The sequence below is a fragment of the Pyrgilauda ruficollis genome, unplaced genomic scaffold (assembly GCF_017590135.1).
Source record: "Pyrgilauda ruficollis isolate IOZ18807 unplaced genomic scaffold, ASM1759013v1 scaffold54, whole genome shotgun sequence".
NCBI lineage: Eukaryota > Metazoa > Chordata > Aves > Passeriformes > Passeridae > Pyrgilauda > Pyrgilauda ruficollis.
Window position 1 is genome coordinate 957,929 of NW_024527044.1, and position 21,147 is coordinate 979,075.

Here is a 21,147-nt window from a genome sequence, read left to right on the forward strand (position 1 = left end):
GGGCGGGCGGGGGGGCCGGGGGGCGCGGACACGTCGGTGCTTACGGGAGCTCGTGGCGAAGGGCGGGTGCGCCGTGCGGGGGGCGGGAGTGGGACCCCGGGCGCGGCCGATCGCTGGTGCGGGGGGAGGAAGGGGTTAACGCACGGATTGGGTCTCCCCTGTGGAAGGATGAGAGTGGTACGCGATGAAAGGTGAAGGCGATGCGATTCGAAGCGGCAGCGTTGGTTTGAGAGCAGATGTTTGGCCGAGGATTGGGGTATGCAGGGATGCTCACGAGTGATGCTTTTCTGCAAAATTCCCCAGTCTAGACGGAGCAGTGTTTAGGGATGTACTTCTGTTGTCAGGCAGCGCTACAAACACGTCGTTATCGAGCACCATCGCTGTGATGATGACAGGCGCTGCCATGTAACGCGGGATGCGCTCTCATCTCGGGCTGATCGCCGACAAACAGCATTTTACCGCCGCCAGCGGAGCGCGGAGCAGAGCGCCTCGAACCACAGACCTCTGCCGTGCTGGATGGAAAATTTCCTCAGCCACCTGATGAATAGGTGCAGATGATGCTCTCAGAAAGTCTTTTTTCAAAGCCACCGAGTTTCTTTTAAAGTGGAAAGCTGAGTTTTGCCTCGGTCAATCTAGAAAGACAACCCCTGAGCAATAAATAAACATTGAACAGTAGTGAAGGGAAGGAGTGAGCTCCTTGTTCTCTCAGCATGGTTGTGTCTTGCACCTGGCACAAACACAGTGGGACTTACCAGAGGCCATAACTACCAAAAAACAACAACAATAACAACAAAAAAGCTTATTTAACTAAAACAGCATAAAAAGTCATGTTTGTAGTAAATCCAGTGCAGAGAAAAGGCTGGTAAGGGAATGGCTTTTATCTGTCATTGTTTATTTCACACCCAGCAGGGGTTGCTCTCTCTTGAGTGTGGATCCAAGTGCTGGAGCTCAAACTCAAACCTACTGAAAAGATTGCAATGGGGAAGGCTCATTATCCATCCTTCCTAATTATGAATAAAATTACATGCTGAATGGCCTTATGGGGAGAAGAAGGTTTTGGGAGGGAGAGAGAAATGCTAAATATACAGCAGGGAGCTGTGGGGGTATGGTGGTCCTTCAAATACTGTTGTTGGGATAGGAAGCTTCTGCTTAAACATGGATCACACAAGTTACCATTTTCTGTCTGTATCTCACACTGCCTATCTTCTAAATTTCAGCACTGAATAATCTTGTGGTTTAAAACCTCAGGAATGTGTGTGTTTCTATTCCTAGGCCTGATACTGATGTCTTGTGAGAATATGTCTATCTTGCACCCATCTGGAGCCCTGAGCTGATAACTGAGTTGTCATGTGCAAATGTCAGAGAGAGGGGGACTTCCTCCACAGTTAAAAATCACAGTTATGTGGTTAGTTTAGATACTTGTAATTTTTTCCTTATCTGATTTTTATTTTTTACCCTTCTTTATTTCTCTGTAAAATGAAGGTACATCTCTTCAGGTCTGAGCTGTTAAAATGCAAACAATCTATATCTCAGCTCATACATAAATCCACTACTTTCAGCTCATCTAAATTAGTTTGTTTTTCTTTTCCTGGGGAAACATGAGCTGAAAGACATTTCAGGAGTCAGCATTGCTTAATTGGGTATGAGATTACTGCTTTGCACCATTCCTTTCTATTTCTTTTTTTTTCTTCAACAGAGGCAATTACTATGGCTGGCCTCTAACGGCATTATTTAAAAAGATAAACATCATCATATTAGACCTTTTTCTTTTTTTTTCCCCCCGGTATTATTACAGGCTCATTTGACAGCATATCTCTTACATTATTGCTCTATGAAAATAGCACAAATTATTATCATGTCATGTTATATGGAAAGACTGAAATTTTATTGCAAACATGAGGAGATACTTGTCCATTTATGTGTGACATGAGCTAATTGCAAATGTCAGATGGGGAATTGCTCTCCCTTCATACCTGGACAGAAAGTCCAATAATTGGGAGCTGGAACCACCTCTCTGTCATAGATCAAAAGGTGGTGGATTTCCACTGACAAAATACTGCAGACATTAATGCCGATGGGCCCTGGTCAAACCTGTCTGCTTCTGTGCAAAGTTTGTCATTCAGGCTGCTGAAATTATGAAGGTAGGCTTTGGGAAGTTTTCTGGAGAATATAAGATCCAGTCTTGTTAATGTTTAAATATTTCATAAAAGCCGTTTGATTTTGACAAAATCATATGGCAACTGAAAAAAAAAAAAGGCAAAAAGCTTGGTTTGGGCAGTTTTCACGGTAAAGGCAAAGCAGAGTTTTCTAGCTGAAATTTTTATTTCATTTTTCTATTGAATCATTAAAAATGAAATTTACTAAAAAAGAAAGGAATTAAATTATTTTTAATAACATTTCCCTGAAATTATAAGGTTCTGACCTGATGTATTAACAGTAGACTTAAGGATTCTCCCACAAAAGCCAAGAGAAATGCCCTTCCCTGACACAGCTCATGTTTAATCAACAGCGACAAACATGATAGAAAAATCAGTGATTTCAAACAAGTCAGAGATATAGAGAGGAAGCTTTTAAACTGCCCCAGTAAAACCATCTTTTGAGGTCCCATCAAAACCACCTTTTGAGGGGCAGTGAGGAGACCTCTTTAATCAGACTCCCTAACCCTGAGGAGTTCAGCAAGCTGCATCTGGAAGAGGGCAGGGAGTTTTGTTTCCAAGCTGCTGCTCAGAAATCCCTGTGTCAGAGCAGGAGCTGTGCCTTCCCTTGGAGGAGCCCTTGGTGCTGACCAGGCTGTTCAGAACAGACCCTCCTCGGAGGATCACAAGGCTTTGCCTTCCCCTCTCTGAGCCTGGGGGATTTGGGGTAACTGGGTGGAAAACTGGGGGTTTGCACCTGTTTAAGTGCCATGGAGCAGTCCCTGTGTTTCTGAGCCCACAGCTGGGAGAGGTTTCGGGGCAGCACTGTGCAGATGTGGGCAGGAGGGTGTTTGGACGTGGCTGAGATCAAAGCACAGGTCTCTGTTTCAGGCATTTGTGGGCAATGAGACCCTGAGTGAGGATGTGTCCCCCAGCAAGCTCCTGCTGCAGGCCCTGCTGTGGGCTGGGACCCCCCTGCTCTGCTGCAATGAAGATGTGCTCAGGCTGAGATGGTCTCACAACCTGCTTGTTTACAGGCTTGAAGGGACATTTGCACCAAGTCCTGAGGTTCATCTGCTCATGTGCAGGACATGTATTCATCACATATTTGTGTAATTTGCAAACTTCTCCCATTTTTTCCTCCTGTGTGAAGCCCTGGTGCAGCAGTGACTTTCCATGGACATGGTTAAAGCTGATGAAGCACTGAGCTTGCCTAGCCTGTCGATGAGGAAACTGAGGAAGGTGGTAGCTGCACGCCTGGCAGCAGCGTGACAATGACCAGTAATGAGAGAGGAGTGCTCCATCTGCTCAGACTGTTCAGCTCTTTTGCACAGCTGCCCACGTGGCCAGGTATTTGCCATTAAATAAGATGATTAATTCCTTGACAAGTTGGTATCTGGCCTTGCAGTCCGGCATTTCCTTTCGGCATCTGTGGCTGCTTTGAGGAATGCAGCTTTATAGAATTTTACTAATTATCTAATAGCTTTTCAATCTCTTGTTTCAGTACAGGGAACTGCTGTTAATTAATTGCAGATCTTCAGCATACCATTCTTAACTGATTCCCCTAGTAAATATGTTTAACACTTGCCTTGGTTTCCTGTACATGATTCATTCAGTTGGTAAGTGATCCATCTTTGTTTGCTGTCAAAGTCTTTGAGTTGGAAGAAGACTTTAATCATGTTACTTGGCTTTCCTGAATAGAGAGAAGCAACGGAGTCAAAAAAGCACGCAATGGTAACGCAGTCAAAGACCACGGCCTGGGTTTCTTTCACCAATAAAAAAGTTGTGTAAGCTTCAATTTCCCTTTCATTTTCATAAAGAGCATACTGGAAACATCTATTCAGCCAAAGACATGAAACTAAAACAAAGAAACAAAAAACATCTTGAAAGGAGGAAAGAAGGCACTTTCCCAGCTTATGCATTAATTAAGACCAGTCAAAGAAAACGGCTTCAAAGGAAGGAGGAAGCCAGTGGTAAGCACGGCTGCAATGCTTTTAATGGGCTATAGCAATGACATGCATGGCAGGCAGAGCCAGAGCAGGCATCAATGCAGCAGTGGCAGTTCAAAGGCGACAGAGAAAATGTTGGAGGCAGAACTGAAGTTGCTGAATAGTAAAATTGTTTCACTAGCAGATTTGTCAGCCACACTGTGGGACAAAGGAACTTGTTTAGCAGAACACATCATCTTGAGAACCGTAAACACTGCTGGTTTAAAGATAAAATCAAAGGCCTTGAGAGCAAAGCAGAAATAGACATAAAAGTATGCATAACTGGCTTTCCTGGAGGTGAAGAGGTTTGCATCCCTGTCAAACAATTCAGAAAGAAGCTGTTAAGTGCCCCAGGTCACTCGCACCCTTAGCACCCATTCTTCCCCTGGGTGGAAGCCAGAGCTGCATGAATATACAGCAGGATTGGTAGGTTTTTGCACATCTCCCCAGTGGTGATCTGGGAGTCTGGCAGGAAAATTTATTCCCCCGTAAAAAAAACAAACAAACAAACAAAAACTTCCAACCTACTATTATAAATATCTTATACAAGTAATAAATGTATTTGTTTAGCAGCAAAAAGCAGCAAAAGACAGATCTTTATTATGTTATTTCCATGCATATTTATTCTCAGTGCTTTTCAGCCTGTGTCCCACATCCAGCTGTCTGGGAAACCAGCTGGTAATTTGCTGTTTCTTTTGACAAACACTTCAAGCTCATGCTTTAAAGACTTCCTAGGTCCTCTCATCAGCAACCAGCAGCACGTGTGCCATTTTACAGGAACATGATGTCTACAGAGAAGTCTCCAAATTAAGATGTCTCTCCTTGCTTTAATCCAAACTGGCACACGACACAGTGAGCATGCAGTAAATGAGTGATGACACACAATTTATTGCTATCAAAACCAGCATTCTGAGAGATGCAGCTGACACACTGGAGGGAGGGCATCACTTCCCTCAGGAAGGTTTTAGTGTCAAAAATGTCTGAATACACATCCACTGGTAAAAGTGTGGCTACTCTGCAGTGTTCAGGCAGTTTCACATTCTCATGAGATCTGGGTATCAAAGGCATGGCTGTCCCTAAGATGTGCTCAGATAAGCTTCTCATCTGAAGAGGATCTTCCACTTTGATCTGGAGATGTAGGGGTCTGAAAAATGTACCACATCCACCACATCCTCCATGGTTTCTTCTCATGTTTAGTCATCCTCCATGTGAAAAGAGCCTACATCTTGTTGCTAATTTAATGTTATCTAGCTCTGGTTTCCCACCACTGATTTCTGTGACTTGCTCTGACAGTGATATCATTCTCTTGTTCCTCCTAAGTGCTTCAGTGTCACATGTACGTTACCTCTTAGACTCACTTCTGATAAATAAAAGATACTAAAACTGTATTTCTCACCAAAAGGCATTTCCAACAGGTCTCTCTTATTTTGCACATCCATCAACGTCCTTTTTCTTATTGTCTTATGGAGAGGTAACATTCAACCTTTGTAACCTATTAACTTGATCCTAGACACATGGTGTGGGATCATTTTAGCTCCTTTCCTCATCAACATATGAGGGGCACCACTGGAGCTGACTCCTCATGTTTTTTCTGCTTCCTAGCCAGTTTGCTAATTTCCATTAAATAAAATGTGACCCGGTTCCTTCAAAGGAGGAGTCACAGGGAAGGCTGAGCCTCCTCCTTGGCTGGCAGCTGCCTCTGGTTCCTGTGCACATGGGTTTGCTGAAACAAGGGCTCTGTCCCGTGAGCAGCCAGGCCACAGGGCTACAGTAATCACAAAGAAAATTCTCAATCTGGGTTTTTAGCAGAAATCTCTATTAGCAACTAAGTCCTAAGGTTTTTCAAGCTACCATTTTGTCTGAATCCCAAGACTGTGTCCCTGAGTTGTGCCCCAAGGATCCAGACAATCAGGATTTGTTGGGGTTGTTGCTCTTCTGCTCGGCCTACACAAAAAACCCTCAGCCACTTGGGATAAACTCCACATTTGTCGTCTTCTTCCACAACCCAGGGTGCCAAGATTTCACCATAAGGCATGTGACAGTGAAATAAATGACACCAATGGTTTCCCTTTTTATAATTGCCATGGCAACTGTATTGTAACTTTTCTGGTAACATTTCATTTCTGGGGCTGTATCTCTCACAACATGGCATAATTTAGCACTCAGAGCCATCCCACCAGCCTGCCAGCCACACCATAACAGCAACATGTTGTTGCAGCAGTGCTACTGGAGACTCCCATGCACAGGGTTACTTGTTTTTCCAGATTTCTTCCCAAATAATGGAGCATTTTAGAAGGGAAGGCTGCATATTTGGTAGCTGTTTTTCAGAAGGGAGTACCTTGCAATTTTCTGAGTGTTTGTAGGAGTGTGTGCTTAAGCTAACTTCAAGTCCTTTAGCAGTTCCTTACACTTCATATTCCTTTCATGTAATGTTGTTCTAAATTTAGGATATTGACCTTATATGTATGAGACATCTCCAGAGATGAGATGCGTCTTTTCTCAGCCTCCAAAAACTGTACTGCCTGCAGCTTACCGTGGTCATTAGATACCATGCAACACATGCTATTCAAACATGCAAACCAGGAAAATAAGATCTGTTTACCTGGCATGGATCAGAGGCAGTCCTATTTTCAAATCCACCTCGGGAATGTGGGAAGCAAAGTGTCTCAGGAGGCAATCCAGGCTGGAAAATGTAGGCTGTCATACCAAGGCTTAGTTTCTTTATCCGAGTGGTGCTGCTGCTGGGCAGAGCTGTGCTGGCCTGGGGACAGGCAGGAGAGGGCAGCTGAGGCAGGAGCAGGTGGCTCCATGCCCAGCTCCATCTGCTGGGTCTGTCCAGTGATGGCTGGATCCCATGGCCTCCCTCCAGGAGGAGCTCATTTCCCTTCATGTCCTGCTCTCACCCAAGCCCTCTTGGTCAAAAACTCACAGCTACTTTTGCCTCCTGCTTTCACCCCTCCTGTTTCATTTGTAGTCCTGCTTCTGGCCCAAGGCTCGCTCTGAAACCTCCTGAAGCCAGGAAAGCTGGGAAAGGTCTTCAGCACCTTGACCTCTGTACAGCACTCCTCTAATTAGCCTCAGGCTGCAGGCGGTATTGGGAGAAGGCAGCTCCCATTTGAAAAGGGCTTGGTGTGGATGGTATGTCCTGTGGGAAAAATTCACATCCTGGAAGGAAATACTGGCCATCATTATGTCAAGGGTCTCTGCTGACACTTCATCATGTTTCTATCTGAAATTGAATCATTTGCTGTTATAAACAAATTGTAAGATGATTAAATGAAGCAGAGGAGGAACACCAATATAAGCCACATTCTCAGTCTGCAAAAGGGATTTTCTACTTGTGTTCCTGGTATTTTCCATTTTATTTCTCAACTAGAAAACAAACCATGGTTTACATGACCTTTGGGGGCCATGTTCACTTCCCAGCTCTGCTGGGTAACACTGGCCAAGTTATTTCAACTCAGCAGCTAATGGCTTTGCTTTCACATCTTTTATCTACTTGTATTCTCAGATCAGCATTCCCCAAACTCTACCAGCCTATGGTCTACACAAAGCAACACCAGCCCTTGCTCTCCCTGTGAGCCTCAGTTCTAACTTCAGAATGTGCTGTGCGTGTGAGTAGCACTGGGGCAGGTTGCACGAGCCATGGACTGGTGTGGCCAGCAGGGTCAGCTGGTGTGGCCGGGGCGTGACATTTTGGTGCAGGAACTGTTGATGGTAGGATGGACACCTAAAGCCATGGGGACAGGTACTTGGAGGAGGACTGGTGTCATGCCAGCTGCGAGTATTAATGATGCTTGTTGATCTGGGAGTTCTTCATGCTGCTGAGAGAAAAACAAGCCTTAAAAACTGCCTAAATCCTAAAGCAGAACAGGGTTTAAAGGTGTATGCCTCAGGATTTCTAACGAGCTTATTGTGTGGTATGCTGGCCATTCTCAGTTTGATCCCTAGGGATACACATGCCCCTCATTAGACAGGTGCCAAAGGTGCCAGGTCCTATAGCTCTCAGTAACAGAATCCTATTAACAGCTCACATAATGCTGCATGTAAAATGTAGGCATTTCCTTCTCTAATAGTGTCAGTAGGTAGGCATGTTGGTGATGTGAGGCAGTCAGATGTAGTTATAACAGGAAGCAGAGTTGGATTAAGACGTTCCAAGTCAGTTGTGTCTCTCAAAATGTGATATTGTTCCCTTGGAGAGCTTATCCCTATACCAACTGCCTCATTTTTTGAGCTGCCATAGACAGGCATGGAGCACAGCATGCCTCTTCTGCAGCAACTGCCAGGAAAATGCCCCGGGTTGAAATGTTAAGCTCCAAAATACATTTGGAAATATTTCCCTGCCAGTCTTTCCTGGTAGACCTTTGAACTCAGAAATGCTTCTGCAGAGGATGTGGGTTACCCCTGTGAGGAATCTGAGTACCCAGTGCACAGTCATTTTCAGTTTTCCCAAAGCGGTATCGCTTTCATGTTGGCAGATAGGAGATGCTTGTGGTTAAGAGTGCAATCCAGTTTCAGTAGCAGAATAATATCTCTATTGTTCAGTCTAGTTTTTAATAGCTCTGTGATCCCACAAGCATATAAACAATGGGAACTAAAGTATAAGATTGAGAAGATGAAATTGCCCATTCCTTAGCTGCCTGTGCACCTTCTCTGTTCATGGAACTGAAGAGCAGAAGGAGATTCTATTTTCTGATAAAATTTAATATTGTGGAATAGGACTCTGCATCCCATGTGTCTCATACCACCTTTGATACTTCTGAGCAGGAGGGAAAAATAGAAGCCCTTACATGTCTGTGCCAAAGCAGAGTCCTTCAAAGCCGTGAAATAAATTATCCTGGGATGGCTGAAGCCTCTGACAGGGATGGCAGTCACTCTACAACGTGTCCCCCACCTGCCACTAATCACAGTCGTGTGTGGCCAGGCCGTCGGAGCTGACTACTGCAGACTCTGCGGACCCAGGGAAATCTGCAATTCCAACAGCAGATGGCACAGTCCTAAAACTAAAATCAGCCTGCAAGGGGAAATGCTGCCTGGGCTGTGAATCTGAGCGTTCCTTCAAGGGGATCCTGTGGATTTGTCAGCCTAAAGCATACCGGTTTTGAAAAGAGTGTGTTTTCTCTTTAGGAGAAATAATTATAAAGAAACTGCATATATGAGACAATCTGAGCAGTGGAGTTTGGTTTAAGATTCTCGAGTACAGCTGACAGCTTAAGTGTAAGTATAAGCTTTTTGTATCCATGCGTGATAAATCACTCTTTTGATCATCCTTGTATGATCTAGAAACCATTTACAGTGGTCATGGATACAAAGAAATTCTATTTACTGGAAAGAAAGTGAAACCCCAGAATGATTTAATTGAACAGTAATGTCTGAAATTTGCTTTTATGTGGACATAATTCTTTTGGGATTCTTAACCATCATCCAGAAACTTACCAAATTAGGCACAAAAAATATCTTCTGTTACGTTTGGAATTTCATGAACTAACTGAGATATGGGTACATCAACCCCATAATCCCAGCCCTCCACATGTGAGGAAAGCAGTGCAGCAGACCTGGCACTTTGGTTCCATCAGCAATTAGCTTTTGGACAGGCAAATACACTTAGCTTGGCACTTTTTCAACTAACTTACAGAATAAAACCTAGAGGTCTTCCTCCAAAAGGCAATATGGTAAGCCTGGATGTATAATACTGGAAAACCATTTCATGATGTTGAAGGGATTAAGAAACTAATCCATCCATTTGATGCACTAAGGAATTGCTAGAGGAATTGTCTAGTGGTTATAGCAGGAAACTGTGAGTCAAGGCATCTGTTCCCCCCTTTGTCAGTGAATCATTTCCTCTTCTTTGGTCCCACAAAACACCCAGACAGAATCTGTCCCCAAGTGAAATACACCCTTTACTAGATCTGGTCCCCACACAGCTCCCAGGCTTGTGGTAGAAGCTTTCACCTTAGAGTCAGAAAGATGTCAGAATAGAAAGATGTCTTGTAGTCCTGTACATGAATTTTCCCTCTGTGGGAAGAGCAGAGGGAAAATTCACAGAGCCCAGAGCTCTGTTATCAGCTGCCCTGTGAGAGCAATGGAAGCGCAATCTCAGCACAGTCCTCATTTTAGGAGATGTCAAAGTGCAGGGAAAAAAAGAATTTTCCAATGGTAAGATTCTGTATAAGCAGTGTTTGTATTAGCAATGTTTAAGGAGTGAACTATCCACCACTGTTAGGTATCTCATTACTTTCCTGCAGTTAGAGAGACTGTTGTGTTCAATCCACAAATTTTAATTTTTTTCCTTGGGATAGCATGAATTATTTTCTGGAGCTGCCTGTCTCCACTGTTTGCAGAAGGAAATGTTGAGCAATTTTACTGCTCAACAACACCTCAGCTCGGTGCTTAAATGGGCATCCCAAACTCCTGCCATAGGAGTCAGACCACATTAATTAGATATTTTTCCTAGTTAAATATTAGGGAGAAATTATTTACTGTGGGGGTGGTGAGACAGTGGAACAGGCTGCCCAGAGAAGCTGTGGATGCCCCATCCCTGGAAGTGTTCAAGGCCAGGCTGGATGGGGTGTTGAACAACCTGCTCTAGTGGAAGGTGGCCCTGACCACAGCAGAGGGTTGGAACTCCAACACAAGCCATTCTGTGATTCTGTGGTTGAGCACCAACTAAGTCTAACAGTACTGGTCACTGTGTTGTACTTTCAACAGCTGCAGTTGTTGCTGCTGGTTTTGTATTCCCTGCCTCCCACCACTTCACACCAAGCACTGCTGTGGTTCTTCTGCTCAGGGGTGTGTGCCCAGGAGCCAGCACCTTCCCTGAGGCAGCCTGAGGCAGCAGCAGAGAAACAGCACAAGGCTTTACTGCCCAACACACCAATCGCTCATCCTCTCCCTCTGCTAATCAAGCAAACAAAAATATGTACTCTCAGAGATAACAGGGATTAAAGGTTTTGCAGTTATTTCCCAGAGGGATTCCAGGCATTCCCATGTTTGCAGTGATCCCCAGAAGTTTACATCGCAGTTGCCTACGCAGGGAAAGCAGTGGTTTTCAATATTCAGAGAAACATGAGCTCTAAATCAAATAACTTTGCAGAAATATCTCAAATATTTGAGATTACTCCTTCAAAAATATCTGTCTGACACAAGAGGAGATTAACTTCACCTAACTACAGCTTTCTAAAAGTTAGGTGAGTGAGCAGGAATACCCAGTAACCAATGGAGGCAGGGAAGCAATCTCAAACAATGCAAGTATGAAAGAAATAATGCCTTAAACAAGGGAATAACAATGGCCTATTCTGTTCTTCCTCTGTTTGTCTTAAAAACAATTCCAACTGTAACTTTCTCAGGGAGAAAATAATTTTCAGTTTCCGTTCTCTGTTAAAATTCAGTTTGCATTTTCCTGATTTCTCCCAATTGGTATGTTTTTTTCCTACTCATCTGTTGTCAGAGGCTGTTGTGGTTCAGGTGCGTGAGTGTAGGTACATGGATTGTAGATGTTTACATCTGATTTAGCTATTTTGAGCTCTGATTGCAAATACTTCTGTGAGTGCTATTTGTTGTTCTAGGGTAGAGCAGGCCTAATGAACAGCACCCCAGAGATGCTTATTTGTCCTCATTCACAGTGGGGAGAGCCTGGGGTCACTAGCTCTGGCGTAGATATCTGCAATGCAAATGTCTAAAATTAGGTGGGATAAATCTCATCAAGGAGATTGATACTTTAAACCCCTGTTCAGCAAAGCACTTACTGACAGCATAAAATGAAGCCTGAGCTTTAATGCTTTGCTGACCTGAAGCCTCAATTACTTAAGGAATGAGAAGACAGTCGTGGGGATCAGGCTTGTGCAAGGTTTATGTTGGATTTCCACCGAGCAGTCCTACATACCACTCTACTCCCCTGCAGAAAATACTCTCCTTCCTTCAATTTCCTGCTCCAAACACATTTATTTCCCCCTCCTGGGGCTCCCTCTCCCTGGCTGAGTCACCCACACTGTGTAACCCAAAACAGAGGCGGGTGAGCCAGGGGCACCGCAGGCTGCCGGGATCCGCGGCTCTGCCACTGCCTCTCACTGCTTCTTAGCCTTTGGGGTTTTTGGCTTCAGTGCTTAGCATCAAATTCTTCACCACCCGGCTGAAAACTCTGCCTGAGAGTGGCAGGCTAAATAAATATCCAGTGGTGGGCTGAGTGAGCTTCACGTAATTTGGGGCTTGTTTGGTAACTACCCCGGGTAGGTGGCTGGAGCTGGAAGTCTGACCACCTTGTTGGGTGTGTTGGCACCAGCAAACTCCAGGCTTGCAGGGCACAGGTCCAGGCACAGGCACCAGTACCTGTCGGGATGTTGTTCTGGGTCACCAAGATGTCCTGTGCAGCACTTGGGCACATCCAGCCCCAGAACACCCTCCCTGTCCTGCCATCTCCTTCTGGCTACCAGGAAAACCTGGCTGTGGGAATAAACCTTGAATTTATGCTAATTCACAGATCACAGAAACCTTTAGGGTGGAAAAGACCTCTAAGATCACAGAGTCCACCCATTAACCAGCACTGCTAAGTCACCCACTAAGCCATGTCCCTGAGCGCCACATCTACATGTCTTTTAAATACCTCCATGGTAGTGACTCAGTTATTTTTGTAGCCACCTTGAACCTTTAGGGCAAAAATCTAATCATCACTTTTGTGCAGAAATAAGTTACATTCATCTCCTGAGCTCGGCCAGGGATTTGGGGTACAAAAAATAAAGAGTGGCAGAGATTTATTATTGTTGTGCTTATGCTGTAAAGATGTCAGAGGAGAAGTCAAAATACTCAAATCAAATTGACATGCTTTGTTTATATGTGCCATCACTCTGCTACATAAGGAAAAAAAAAATTAAATTACTAAACTGAGATCACCCACCAGAATGAATTGCTGCAACCCTGAGGATGTGCAGAGCATAGAGTAAGTGGAAAGTGATAACTACAAAAAGACAGGGGCACCAATGTGATACTTTTGCCCCGCCCCCCCATTACCACAATTTAGGCTCTGTACTTCTTGCTGGTTAATAGAATCAATGGAGACTCAATCCCGAGTATTGAGCAATACTGGTATTGACAATCACAGACACCTGAATTCACACAAGTCATTAACTACCTAGTAAACCAAATAAGTAAATTAAACCCAGCAGTGGCAACAGAAATGTAACTGAGAATTCAGTTAAATCCAGTGTCTGTCACTGCCATGGGCATGGGGACTATGTTAAAGGATAAGGGAGACCACATCCAGCATTATTTGAAATAATCATATTATTTCTGGCCTAGTGCACATTATGTTTCTTCCTGTAACTCCGCAGAACCGACATCCATTTCCTTGTGTCGAGCACTTTCACCATGTTTACAAGTGCAAATATGAATCATTATCAAATGCATTTTTCCTTGGTTTTCTCCTGATATTTTCTATAAGAATCGTTGCAGATGTCCATGTAAAAAAAAATTCAAAGCATTGTCTTTCATTCCATTAGCACTCAAAAACTGTGGTAGATAATGAGGCATACTTAAGTTTCTGCTTTTTCTTCCTGAATTTTTAAATGATAAATAAATATTTTTTTCTTCCAATTAATTGTGTCAAGTTTTTATTATTACATTTTCATACATTCAGCAATAAATATTGTATTTTTACCTTTTTTACACCTTTTGTTTGCAAGAAACTATGTCAATATCCCCAGAAAACTGGAGCCTGGAAAATAGATGTGTGTACGTTATAACTTCCAGAAATGTTTTTTGGTAACATAAATAAATGCTTTTGGAGCCTTTCAAGGTGGGAAAACCTTTTTAATAGAAGTTAAAACACTGTTAATGAGAAACATTTAATCTCTTTGACAAGTTCTCAGGGAGAAACAAGTGAATAAGATTTTTATTAGCTTTTCTTTTTCATTATGTCATGTATGAATTAAAATATCTCTGTAAAATAAGCTCTATGGATAGGTTTAACTTTCCATTACCCTAAAAGCAGTATCAAGGACAAATTTGCCTGCAGTTCTTATTTCTAATTGTCAAGTGCTTAAAATGTAATGAGTAATTAAAAGCTACTAGCAGTGCAAAAAATGTACAAATTCAATAATAGTAATTAAATTCCCTCCTTGCATAACTCCAAGGTTTCACAATGCTCTAGCATTTCTCTTTTATATAAGACAACAACTGAGTCAGAGACTTCAACACATTTTTACAAGCTCAGTTGATGCATGGCCCCTATTTGCTTCCCGACCATGGTCATGAGATGATCTACACCCAGTTAAGGCTCCCAGGCTGCGGGTTAGATATTCATTACACAGCCCTGGTGACTGTGTGCTGCAAAATTGCATAATGTCTTTGGAAATCTCATTTGAATGTACGAGCCATTGAATTAAAAAGTGACGTAAAGCTCAGTCCTGCCCTTTCAGATGTTGTATTTCACTATGTATTTTCGAGAATTAGCAGGTGGCAAGATGAGCCTTTGCTTTCCCCACGACAGCCTGGAGGCAATGGCTGGGTACTCAGTGTCATACTTGCTGGCTGTTATAAAAGCAAGGTATCCACTGAAGAGTCAGAGTTTAGGCAGTTTTTATTGCAGCCCTTATTCCCTTGGCATTTACTTTGGTTTAATTACATTAATCTGGGGGACTTTAAGGTTTCTGCCCACAGAAGGAAATGTTGTAAAATCTAAGGATACAATAAAATGCATAGCAGCATCTTGTCCTAAAAATATAGAAGAAGCTAAAACTTTTTTATTATTTTATTAATGTGTAATAATTTGTGGCACGTGCTTTGGCTGTGAAGCTGGAGCTCCCATGTGCATCAGTGCACCACTGTCATGGAAAACCAGCATGCCTGAAGGGGAGGTCATGTAAAACTTTTTGTTTTGATGATACTGTAGAGGCAGGAGTGAGCATTTATTAAAGCAACCTTACCTCTTCATGCTAGTCTAGATCACAAGGCCCCTCAATTGCCTGCAGAATGCTGTAGCACACCACTGTGTTACATAAAATTGCATCTCTGGCGTCGCTCAGTACATTTCCAAGGGAAGAAAAAATAATGCTCGTTGAGCTGCCTTTGGGTGTGAGCTGTGCTGAAAGCACTTACAGCTGTTGACAATGAGCCCTCAAAAACCTGTCCCACTTGAAAACCAGTCCCCAGCCTTTCTACAAGAGCAAACAGGCAGAGCAGATCAAGGCAGCGATTTCAGTCTGCCGTGCTCTGACTCTGCAGGAGTGGCAAAATCTCCGTAATCCTGCTGATATTACTCACAATGGTGTAACTGATATCCAGCTCAAGAAATTAAATGTGTTTTTACCTACAGGTAGCTCACCAAAGGTAATGCATTACTGTTTTGTTCTCTTCCTCAGACAGTGAGAGCCTCAAACCTGGAGGACAACTTTTTCTTGTTTCCCTCAGGAATTAGTTGCCATGAGACTGCACCACTGCCTGAGATAATTCCTCTGCCACCTCTTTCTTTCATCTGGTGAGATGCCAGAGGACTGGAAAGTGCAGCAGGGGTTTGCTGACAGTCTTCCTGTTCAAAACTGCTCCTATGCCTTGGCCAGGCATTAAATGAGAAAGAAGGTTTGCAGTGGAGTTCATCCTGCTGGGAGACAGGTCACAGTCTGGCAAGAAATTGAACTAGAAAACTGATTCCTTGTCTCACCACGGGGGAAAACCACTATTTTTAGAGATGAAAAAATAATAGGAGTGAGGGAGAAGCCTCTCACCTACTTCAGCATAACCAAATGGTCACAATCCTTATTCCAGATGTAGTGAGAGGACATGGAAGTTTTCTAAATTTAGTTTTACAAACAGTATGTTTTTTCCTGAAAGAAAAAAAAAGAAAACCCACCAAAACCCAAAACAAACAAAAAACCCCATCAAAATCAAAATACCTTTAGAAAGAATAAATCTACTTATAAATCTGGGTTAAGTTTGGCCAAAAATATTGACCCTCAAAATGGAGGAATATTTTTTGGAAACATTACTTTGGTATCGCTTCTTGGCTTTTGCTAAACAAAACTTTTTACTTTTCCCTGCAGAAAGCCATCTTGAATTATCTTAAATTTACCCTTTGAAGGGTAAATTTAAAATAATTCAAAAAAAGAATTTGAAAAAAAAGCCTTTGAAGGTTTAAGTTCTATCTCCCCTAAGAGACATGTTGGTTTAGATAAAAAATATCTTAGATGTTAACAGAAGTATTTCTCATCTCCAGAAACCCTAAACTTCTGTTTCTTGGTTCAAACTAAGGGAAAATTTCTCCTCTAACTGTTTATTCAATCTCTGCCTAAACAGGAAATGTTGTTTTCATACTCAGATATAGATTGTAGAGGAAAAGTCGAGTCCCTATTCTCATGTCCAGTTATTTGTAGAGAGGACATTAGAATTCTGGTCTAAGCAAAGTCTAGGCAAAGATCTCTTAGTTACCTTTGTGCAATAATTTTCTCCTGTGTTAAGCAAAAAAATCACTTCCTTTTTCCCCCCCTCCAAAGCAGATACACATAGTCTAAAAAGTAATTTTGGTTCATACTAACCAAAATTTTCAGGTAGAGAATGTTTCTGTAGGAAACGTTTAACCCTCTCTAGCTGCTGGGGCATTTGTGGGGTGATTTCCTTCCAAATTTCAACCATAGAAACAGCTGTTGCAGAGGTTATAAATGAAGAAATTGGTCCAAAAAAGCAGCCTTGCTGAGGGAGGCAGGGATGCAAACCACCTAGACCCCACGGGAAGGGGGCAGAGGGGCAGCTTCAGCCGTCTGTCCTCAGCAATGCCATCAGGACTGGCAGGGAGAAGGATTGCTTAAAGCCCCTTTAATTTTTAAAAAGCTTGACTTAATAAGTATTCCCATGGGAGCATATTCTAGCACAATGTGGGAGTCAATGAGCCCATGAAGCAATAACACATTATATATTTTAAAGGTTTTGAGAAGTAGTGGGAGAAGCAGAAGACAACCTGGGTAGAAGTTAAACCACGTTTATGGCAAAACACCCTCAGAATTAAAAAAAAAGGGATTAATTGTCTTACAAGCAGAAAGGCTTTCACTTTCCTTCCTCCTATGTAGGTAAGAAAGAGAAATCATGAGAATCTGAGAAAGAAATTGTGAAAAAGCTAATTTTATTTCTGTACATTGTCAATAACTTTAAGCCATGCAGATCCAGCACAGGTGAGTGAGATCATCACAGCCATTTACAGGAGGGAGAGAGGTGGGATTTATCCAGGGGGGTTATTCTGGTGATGGAGAAGCAGATTTCAGTAAGATTTATTTCATGAAGATGCTCCATTGAAACAGGAACCCATACTGCCAGATTGATATTGCAAGGTCCCAAAATCTGCACCTGAGGGAGAGAGGGAGGGAGGGGGGAACAGAGGCAGGGTCAGGGGTTTGTGGTTTTGTTGCTTGGGGTTTTTTTAGACATTCTCTTCGATACAATACAAGTGAATTCTTGGGTGTTTTGCCCTTTCCTGTAATGTATAAAGATCAGCTGTACGAGGTACAGAGAGGACAGTCGATGGGAAAACAAAGATAAGACATCCTTTAATTTGTACTTAAGCACAAAATGGCTGATGCCTGCCCCAGCCACGGGGAGGGCTATTCAAAAATCGCATGTAAATCGTAACAGGGCCAGGCCAGGCATGTGGCAGCAGACTGATTTTCTTTTTTTTCCCCCCCAATGTGAATCAGGACCCTTCCACAGGGAAAGTCTCCATTTCATCTCACAACTCTTCACTGTTGGCTGCGAGAAACCTGGCACTGCCGCTCCATCCCGATGCCCGTGGGGCTGGCGGCGCAAGGCTGGCCTCGCCCGGCCCCGGGAGCTGAGGGCTCCTCACCCCACACCGGCCTTGGCACGGCCCGGGTACTTCCCTGCTCCTGAAACACCGGGGCTCCCTTCCCTCCGTGCTCCGAGGAACGCGGACATTCGGACTGAGGCGCCCGCAGGGCACGAAACCCAGAGCACTTCTGGCTGTGACAGCGCGCGGGGAATGTCAAATATTTCACATTTCCCTTGATTACTGTATTTTTTTGCTGTGAGAGGCTGCGAGGAATGTAAAATATTTCTCGTTTCCCTTGATTAGAGTATCTCCATGAGTCAGCTCGGCTCGGGGGCACTGGGAGGGAGGGCTGCTCACTGCCGGCTCGGTGCCAGCATCTCTCTTATCACAGCCCAGTGCGCCGTGTCTCCGCTCCCGGGCCGGCCCAGCGGCCCTGGCCACGGCCTAGCTGCCCTGCCAGAGCCCAGCAGCCCTGCCTGCCCACAGCCCAGCAGCCCTGCCCAAGGCCCAGCAGCCCTGCCCAAGACCCAGCAGCCCTGCCAGGGCTCAGCAGCCCTGCCCAAGACCCAGCAGCCCTGCCAGGGCCCAGCAGCCCAGCCCACAGCCCCGCTGCAGCTCCCAGGGTGTCACAGCAGCCTGAGCTTTGTCCCGTGTCACTCGTGGAGCGCTTTGGCTCTGTGTCTCGCACGGGAGACAGAAACAATGCCCATGGGCCATTCTTCAAAAATGTGGGTGCTGTGAAAGGCTCAGTGAACCCCGTACTTCTTGTGTACAACACGAAGGGAGTTTCTGTACCGTGTAATAAGAGGGAGAATACATCCTGGGACACGGGAGGAAGGTTTTGGAGAAATACAAGTATGGATTACAATAGCACTTGGCAAACATGAACCAAATGCATTTCGTGCTTGATATAAGAAACTTCAAGGCTAATATCAGTGCTAAACATGCTGAGGGTGGAAGCAAGTATTTCCAGACTCTCTTGGATGTCACTAGCACTGTGGCTGTCCAGGCAGGAGGTGTCCTGGCCTGCAGCCCCAGGGTCAGAGTGTGCCAGTAGTGAAGACTTGTAGGGGAAGAAGGAGAAGCACTGGGGTATCCTCAGGGAAAATGAATTAGGAGTAGGAAATGGTTGCACCATGTGTCAGAACGGCTGTCTCTCAATCTCATCCTGCTCTTTTGACCAGTTTCATATCATGTGCTCTGCCCACTGTTTTTTTCCCTCTTGCTGTTCTCCGTGTTTTATTTCCTTACCTCCTTACCACACCTTTTGTGCCATTCTTCCTCCTATGCCTGAGCACACATCCCTCTTCTTGGGTATTAGGGAGCTGAGGGATATCATCCCTTCTTGCGCTCCTATCACCTCTGGCCATTTGGTAGAGTTTCAGTCTACAGACCATGTATTACTATATCATGGAAACCATCTTTGTCACTTGCAATAGTAATAGCTATAAACTTTATGATTTTTGGCCTTGGTACAGTGAAAACACATGGTAGGAGACAACTGCTACACTCAGGAGGCTTGTAAACGTGATCCTGGGCGTCTTAAAAGGTGTAGAGTTCACCGGCCCCATTGGGGAGCCTGGAGGAAAGGCACCCCCAGCTTCTCGAGGGAACTGCAGGTGGGTGGCCCAGAGGTGACCCAAACAAGTGGTGACTGCACAGGGGAACAGGTCCCTGGCTGTAAGCAAGAGCTGGTACTGCATGAACCACAGCACCCCGTGGCAAAACCTGTGACTTGGAGGCTACTGGGCACCAGTCTGGGGCAACTGGAAGCACCTGCCTGGCCTGATGATTCCATGGGGACACCAGCAGCAGGGCTGGGAACATTGTCCATGGGATGCTCAGAGCCCTGGAAATGGCCTGAGCAGCACTGTAATACCCTGAGCACAGGCATGTTTCAGGGTGAATGGGACCAGGCAGGAAGGCAGTGCCGTCCCTTTGTGCTGTCACAGCTGCAAGCAGAAAGATGAGTCCAGGCTAATTTCTTTATAACTCAGCTGAGAGGCAAGCCTGGGGCTGGCTGGCTGTTAATTCAGATTTCTCCAACTGTTGCTTCCTGCTGTTTCCTTCCCTCCCTTCCCTCTAATAAAGTTATGTTCATTTAAAATACTTTGTTAAAACTTGCTGCTGTTACTGGTGAAATACTGCCTAATCCAAGGTGCACAGAGGCATTTAGCGTCCCAAGTTTCTGAATGTATGGTTGAAACAGGGTTGCTTCAGGACATGTGCTTCAAAAATGAAGCTTAGCAGCTTAGCAGCACATGCTGAAAGTGTTACAGAAGGTAGAAGACAAAACCCAAAAATGGGATGACAACGATGAGGTGAGGGATGCTCCCAGGATCTCTCATCACCTCATGACATTCTATAACCCAGCTGTAGATCCCTTTCACCCTGGGATACTCTCGGATTCTATGACACAGCACAGAATGCTGTGTCAGCATTCTATGTCAGCAGACCATCAACAGCAGAGTGGAGATCTCTGAGATCTTGGCATGTCCCTCACGGGACTGGACATGGGCACGGACATGACCTGACAGATGCTAGGTCATGTGTTCAGGTTCAGTTTGGCAAATCTGAATGTGCCCAAGGAAGTCTCTTACTCATTTATTTGCCAAACCACTCTGTTCTTACAATTGTCCCTTTGTTTGTTCTGTTGGAAGTTCTAACACTGCAGAGCCTCAGGCTGAGAAATTCACTGTCACTGTCATAGAGGGGGCAGCAGCAGCATAGATATGTCCTAGGAATTTATCCCCACATTTGCTTTCTGTGGTCTATAAAAATATTAAAAACACCAGAGACCAGTGCTGCATCCAGAGACAGGATCCACCCATGACCTTCTCTGAAAACACAATGCCATCTCACACAGGCAAAATTCCAGGACCTAGAATTGCAGAATGAAGAGTAATACACAGTATGGAAATCCACACTGGTAGCCCTTGATATCTGTGATACCTCTCTATGCTTTGAATAAAACAACTAAGAGTAGCATTTCAATCTTTGTAATTATCTTAATTAAAAGATCAATATATTATTTTGTCTGTCTTTTTAATTCATGACATTTATTACAAATTTAAAAATCAATTCTTAGGAAGTTTGAGGTGGGTTTCAGCTCTGTATTAAGAGTGGCTGTGGGCTCAGTTCCATTGGCCAGACATGTGTCCTGGGATGCACAAGACTTTTATGTGGTGCTGTGGGAATTGACACAGCACAATCCCAAAGATGTTTGCATTGTTGTCTAGAAGCCAGGGAAAGTACCAAGAAG